This window comes from Equus asinus, chromosome 11, assembly GCF_041296235.1.
Source record: "Equus asinus isolate D_3611 breed Donkey chromosome 11, EquAss-T2T_v2, whole genome shotgun sequence".
Lineage (NCBI taxonomy): Eukaryota > Metazoa > Chordata > Mammalia > Perissodactyla > Equidae > Equus > Equus asinus.
In genome coordinates, this window is record NC_091800.1 from 39,733,512 (window position 1) to 39,740,673 (window position 7,162).

Sequence of the window (7,162 nt, forward strand, 5' to 3'; positions counted from 1 at the left end):
TTACATCCACTTGACTGAAGTTCTGAACCATCATGTTTTTTAGTTTGAGATTTCTGCATAATGTGGGTGGTGTCAATTTAGATCCTTTCACTTAAGTATAGATTTGATTCCTCCATGTGGACTGTTTCCTCCTCATCCTCAGGCAGATAGATGGCTGTCTCTGGGCTCTAAGGCCTGATGACCTCATGGCAGGACAATTCTTTCTCACCTTCTCCTTTTAGGCAGAGAATGGAATTCCTGCTTGTACAGGATCTGTGCCTTAAGTTTCATCTCCACAAAGTATTAAGGCCCTTGTTATGGTGTCCTGGTGCCTCATGGGCAGTGCAACTTTAATCCCTTTTTACTCTGAGCCTTTAAATTCCGTCTTCATTTTAACCTGGAGATTTTTTTCCAAGTGTTGAGATTGGCTACATACTGTTAAAATAATTTAACACGCTGCCTTTGAGCCCTTGCTGCACCTGCACCTGGTGCCTGTAGGATGGGGCAGTGGTGGGGGTGTGGGGTGCTATGGCCCCAGAGCATGAGCTTGTGCTTAACTGGGGCTGCCTCCACACCCATCCCCTGCTGGGGGCCCTTTTTACCAAAGGCTACAAGGCGGCACAAAATAATAAAATAAAATACTTTAAAATGTTTTATGAGATTTCTATTTTTTGTTTTTGTTGTTGTTGTTGGAGGGATAGAGGGGTTTTTTTTCCCCTTCTGCTCAGCCTACCATTTTAATGAGAATTTGTTCTTGGTCTATTTTTACCCTCAAATTGTTTTTTACTCTGGTACAGGTTAGGTGTTCAAGAAGTGGCTATTGAAATGTTATATAATTAAAGTATACATCATATTCTGGCCAAGTTGAACCTTGTGTAAAGGAGCTTTAAATCAACATTACGGAAAACACAGAGAGCAAAACACGAATGCTGCTTTTGGTGGTGTATCAGTTTGCTTACTCATTTTATAGTGAATTTTTTTTCTCTTTTCCACCACTGAATTTCCAGTTAGGCTTATCTGAGAAATTGATTCTTTTTTTTTTTCAATTGCAGCAACATTGGATTATAACACTATATAAATTTCAGATGTACATTATAATATATTTCAAATTCTATGTAGATTATGTCGTGTTTACCACCCAAAGACTAATTACAATCCATCACCACACACCTGTGCCTAACAACCCCTTTCACCCTCCTCCCTCCCCCCTTCCCCTCTGGTAACCACCAATCCAATCTCTGTTGCTATGTGTTTGTCCCTTTTTTTTCTTCTCCTTATGAGTGAGATCATATGGTATTTGACTTTCTCTCTCTGACTTATTTCACTTACCATAATACTCTCAAGGTCCATCCATGTTGTCACAAATGGCCAGATTTCATTTCTTATGGGAGAGTAGTATTCCGTTGTATATATATACCACATCTTCTTTATCCATTTGTCCCTTGATGGGCACCGAGGTTGCTTCCAAGCCTTGGCTATTGTGAATAAGGCTGTGATGAACATAGGGCTGCATGTATCTTTATGCATTAGTGTTGAGAAATTGATTATTTATAGTTCTGTAATTAAGTGAAGGAGTCTTGGGCTTAGCAGATTCTTGGTTTAAGTGAAGGAGTCTTGGGCTCAGCAGATTCTAGGCTTAATTCCAAATATGTCACATTCAAATGTTCAAGTCACATAGTAGGCACTCAGTAATCACTTGTTGAGAGAAGAAATGAATGAATGACCTTCTGAGTATCAGTTCCTCCCAAGTAAAAACATGGGTAATGATAGTAATCCCCTCATAGGGCTTTGAGAATTAAGTGAAGAATCCGGCATAGTATTTTAGCTTAAAGTAAGAGCTCAGTAATTGTCCACTAGTATTATTCCATAGAGTTACATGAGATGCATATCTCAGGGCCCAGACATAGAAGAATTCAAATAATTATGAATTCTTTACCTTTTCTTTTATTTCTCCTATCACTTCCATTATCTATGTCTTCTTTGGCAAAATGTCTACTCTTTATAGGGTTGCACTCATAGATGATAGTAAGATTCCAACTTGAATTCATAGTTCTATGATTTCCCTCAAGCCTAAATTTCAGGAAAAAAAAAACCCTGACATTTTTATATATTAATGACAATGGAATGGTTGATCTCCAGGTAAGTTTTTTTTTTTTTTGAGGAAGATTAGCCCTGAGCTAACATCTGCTACCAATCCTCCTCTTTTTGCTGAGGAAGACTGGCCCTGAGCTAACATCCACGCCCATCTTCCTCTACTTTATATGTGGGATGCCTACCACAGCGTGGCTGGCCAAACAGTGCCATGTCTGCACCTGGGATCCGAACTGGTGAACCCCGGGCCACCGTAGCAGAATGTGAGAACTTAACCACTGTGCCACTGGGCAGGCCCCTCCAGGTAAGTATTTATGAAAAACTGAATCAAGAAAGTAGAAAATAAATAGAAGTCTAGTATCTCTGCACCACTGGAAATACCATATCATGTCATTCTAAAAGAAAAAGGGCTTTCCTGATTTAATTGATATTAAAAACAAGGGAGAAATTAAAACACAAGTTTCCTTGAGTTCATTTTGATTTTCACTGATTACTTTTTTAAAGGGAGTTAAAATATCTTAAAGAAAATTAGATCATCATATAGTTCTGTGCTATTATATTCCCTTTAATATTCAACTACAATTTATGTAATTTAAACTATAAATTTTAGAATTCTATTGTATTTCCCTGCTTGATAATAAATACAGAAAGTTATAGTGCCATCTTGTGAAAAAGACACAGAACTGCATTGTGTTAACAAATTGGAATAGGTGGAGAAGGGATACAGAGCTAAAGAATTGTGCATAGTAAAGATTAATCGGCATATTTCTGCTGACTTTGTTGGATTTAATGTTAAAAAAAAATAGAATCTAGATGGATTTGCTGCCCTCTGTGATTTTCCTGTAGCATGGATAATAGTCAGAAAGGAAAAGTTAACTTACTGAATTGAAACCATGCAAGAGGAATCACCAAATTTCAGACCATTTTGATTCCAAAGGGAGAAAGAAGAGAAATATATTAAGCCTGATGCTCTGAATTGCAAATCTGTGTATATGACTGAACCAAAGATGCTGCTAAACACAACTGAGAGAGAATTGTTCTCAACACTGGATAAACACCTGCACTGTGTACTCACCAGAGCCTATACAAGGCAGGGACACCCTCTAGTTGTCATAGAAAAAGAATCTGGGGAGCTGACAGAGATTATTGTAACTTACAGAAAAAGAGTTATCTAGTATGAATGAAAGTGACTCTAGAATATTTACTCTGTTGTAGGAAGAGCCAGGAAACATTTAATTTTAGGCTCAATAAGAAGCACATGATAGCTAAGTTCAAGGCCCTTTGAATGGTCTGATGCAATAGACAAGAGCTGCTCCTTGCCCACTGATTCAGGAACACTGTCCTTGCCTGCGTATATTAGAACACCCCACGTGCATGCATAGTGAAACAGGCGGACGTGGTCATCAGGATGGTACAGAGATCTAGTCAAGGCACTAACATAGGAATGCATTTGTACTTGAGGTTTAATAGAGGGTCAGATGGAAAGAATAAAGAAATATTGTTCTTGTTCGGATGGGCCAATAGGGAAAAAGAAAATGAAGACGAGGAGACAGAATCTGGGAAGCAGTGGTGGTTAGGGGTGGGAGGTAATTAGGTCAGATGAAGGGAGAGTAATAACTCTTGAAATGGAATCTCATTTTTTGTGGCATCATTTTGATGGCCAAAAGATAGCTTCTGGGAAACATGCCGAAGAGAATACCAAGGACAAAGAAAAGATGAGAATAGTAATAATGAAAGACTTCATTTGAAAAAAAAAAAACAGAAAAAAGATCATTATTCCCTTCTGATCCTGCTCCTATTACCAACATTTTGAGTTCCTTCACTGATCTAAAGGTCCAAGGGAGTTGACAGCTAAGTAATTTCACTACCTCTCCTCCCTTCTATATGTTTAAGAAAGTGGTCGTGCACATGCAGCAAGGCATGAAACTGAAGGAATTTTATTCCTAAAACCTTGCTTTGAATTTTCTTGCCTTCATGGCTTTAACTTAGATCCTTTAATGCTATAATAATTTGGTTTCATATTGAATGTCCTTTGGGCTTTCATTGTCATTTATTTTTTTTTAAGACGTTTTCCATGAGTTCAGAATAATCCTTTCGGCGAAAAGGCAATTCAATTATAGTGACAGCATAAAAGGAACCCAACATGATACAATTCTCTAGTGAGATCAGATTTCCTGCTAAACCCGGATGATTTTATAAAACCAAAATTTGTATTTGCATTTCGAGACACTTGACTGAAAAGCTTCATCAGAACCTAAAGCATCAAATAAAAGTGAATCTCTCATCTATATAAGGCAGAGCTGAATTAAGAGTTTAAGTGACTCATCTGGGGCCATAAGTTGCCATGGCACAGCCACTTAACCAGGTTTGAAAGCATGTTTATTAGATACCAGATCTCCCCCGGGACCCTTCCACCCATAGGGAGAGGAGAAAATGTCCAATTCCTTCCGTGTCATGGAGATTTCCAATGCCATAGGAATGATTAACACACATTCCCAAACTTACCACAATGGTGAGTAGACGTAACCGTAACTAGTTTTATTTTAAATGGTTTCATTCTCTGAAGACCTAACTGCTGATATGATATTCAAATTATGGCTCCACCAGTTGCCCATGAGGGCAATGTGACCTCAATCTCTTTGTTTCAGTTGTATTCAATCTGCAAAATGGGGTAATGTTAGTACCTATCTCATAGGATTTTATGATATATCACCATGCTTGGCATATTTTAAGCTCTCCGTAGTGTTACCTATTATTATGATTATATACAAAGGATCAACATATGAATATAAATATATAATGTGTATGTTTATACACTAGTGTTCATAAGGATGAGATCATAGAATTCGGTGTTGTATGAGATTATAGAATTCAGCATTGTATGTGTGGAAAATTGCATTTCCTGAAGGGTGATTGATAACCATGGATGAGAAATTAGAAGCCAGAATGCGGAAATTCTGTAAAGGTTTTAGTGGAACAAAGGAGGAGTATTAGGGAAACAGTGGCGCAGAAAGATGCTTTTGCAGACATGGAGAGAAGATTCGTTGTGAGTAGGTGTTTAGCAAATATGTAGAGCAGGAGTTGTTGGCAGAGGTCTAGGCTAGAACCAGAAGGACTGAAATGAATCAGGAGCCGTCCAGAGGAGGTTACTGAGGAAGCAATGCAGACCAGAGAAATTTGGGAAACCCTCTTCCATTCTCAGTTTCTCACATATTTATCATAGCATCTATAAATCTTTGTTGCTTGTTTATATTCTCACCTTCCCCTGTCGCTATTCAAAACGGATTTCACCTGGGAGCCTTTTAGACATGCAGAAGCTCAAGCCCCATCCCAGACCTGCTACATTCACATCCACAGTTTTAACAAGGTGCCCAGGTGTTTCCTAAGCGGTTACAGTTTGAGAAGCACCGCTTTCATATCTTCAGCTTCTAGCATGATGCCTGGCACTTAGTCAATGCTTAATGGACGTGCATTGAATGAATGAAGTTGAATTTCGGGAGGCCACCAAATACAGCTTCAGGTGGAGATGAAAAAAAGTAATTTTAACTCCAAACCAAAGCCTTGACCTAGAGCTAAACTCCCACAGTGACTACAGAAACAAAGAAAAATCATCTGCCTTGTCCAACGGGTAGAAGTAAGGTTCTGGAAGAGGAAGGACAGAGTGATGAAAGATTACAGCAAGCATGCAGATAGGCCCTGGGAAGGAAGTCCAGGAAATAGCCCACAGAGACCCTATCACTATAGGTCATATCATGAGACTCCTTCCATACTGATATGATATCTCTTGTTCTTAAAACAAGTGATTCCTTGTTCCTACACCTGAGGGAAACTATGTATGGCTGTGGCAGAGCCCTGAGTCTGTGCAGGCAATCCTACCCTACTTCTAGGGGAAGGGGGTTATCCGGGAGCTTTGTTTAGAGATTGCCCCAAGGATCTTAAACTGCAAAAGCGTTAAGCAGAAGAGGCCCCTACTCATTCCTCTTGGACCGCATTTTTAGATGCACAGAGAAATTGCCACGTAAGTAATAGTTCATCTTAATATCTGCTTTTGGCATTGACCCTAACTCATTAGATATGCTGACAATGATTTTGAAGAGTTCATTCAGAATATAAATTTAAAATATTCATTTTTGAGACTTCCTTTTTTAAAAAATTTCCTTGTGTTTTCACTTAGCTTTGAAAAAACAGAATCACCTTTCCTCCTTTCCCCTTACATATAATCTACCCCTAACTCTTGTCTAAGTTGTGTTCACAATCTGCATTGCATAATTTCTCCCTTTACCTTTCTGAAGCTACTCCTCTGATTCAGACGTCTGGAACAGTCTTCTTGCTGAGAATCTGGCATCGAGCTTGGAACTGTGGAGTCAGGTGGAACTGGGTTTGACTTTCTACTTCATCCCCTGTTACATGTGTGACCTTAAATTACTTAACCTCTCTGTTTCAGTTTCCTCATTTGTAAAATGGCAATAATAGTGGCATTTTCCACATAGAATTGTTATATAGAAGTAAGATAGCGCTTGTGTGCAAATCAAATGTGTGCTAGTGGTCAGGGGCACAGACTCTGGAGCTAGACTGCTTGGGTAAACATTCTGCTACCAACCAGCTCCATGTCCTTGGGAAAACTGTATTACCTGTCTATGACTCAGTTTCCTCATTTGAAAAATGGTAATAACAATGGTACTAACCTCATAGAGGTTTTATGAGAATTAAGTGAGCACAGTGCTTGATAGTGTCTGGTACATTGTAAGTGCTATACATGTGTTTCTTAACTTAAAAATTGCGTACAAATGCTCAATAGTTGTTTTTTTATTGATTGCCTTCATTTTCATCACTGCATCAATCCATCCTCATGGATCCCTATGGATCTTCCTAAAACATCCCTCTCAACATTAGTTGCAATGGTGTGGCCATAAATAACAGGAAACCTGGCCAATAGTGGCTTAAATGATAATATATCTACAGTTTACTTAACTGGCCATCTGGGAGTAGGCAAGCCCAGAATTGACTCAATAACGTAATCAAAGACCCAGGCTTCTTGAATCTTCCCACTTAGCCTATCCCAGTGTGTGAGAAAGATCTTTCCTCATGGGCT

The 7,162-nt window shown here is 38.9% G+C and overlaps 1 non-coding gene across 1 annotated transcript; it reads left to right on the plus strand.

Moving 5' to 3' along the window:
- Window positions 1–432: 432 nt before the first annotated feature.
- LOC123289994 (small nucleolar RNA SNORA76) lies at window positions 433–595 on the plus strand. Its single transcript, XR_006534276.1, has one exon. It is a non-coding gene; the product is annotated as a small nucleolar RNA SNORA76 (small nucleolar RNA).
- The last annotated feature ends 6,567 nt before the right edge of the window (window positions 596–7,162 follow it).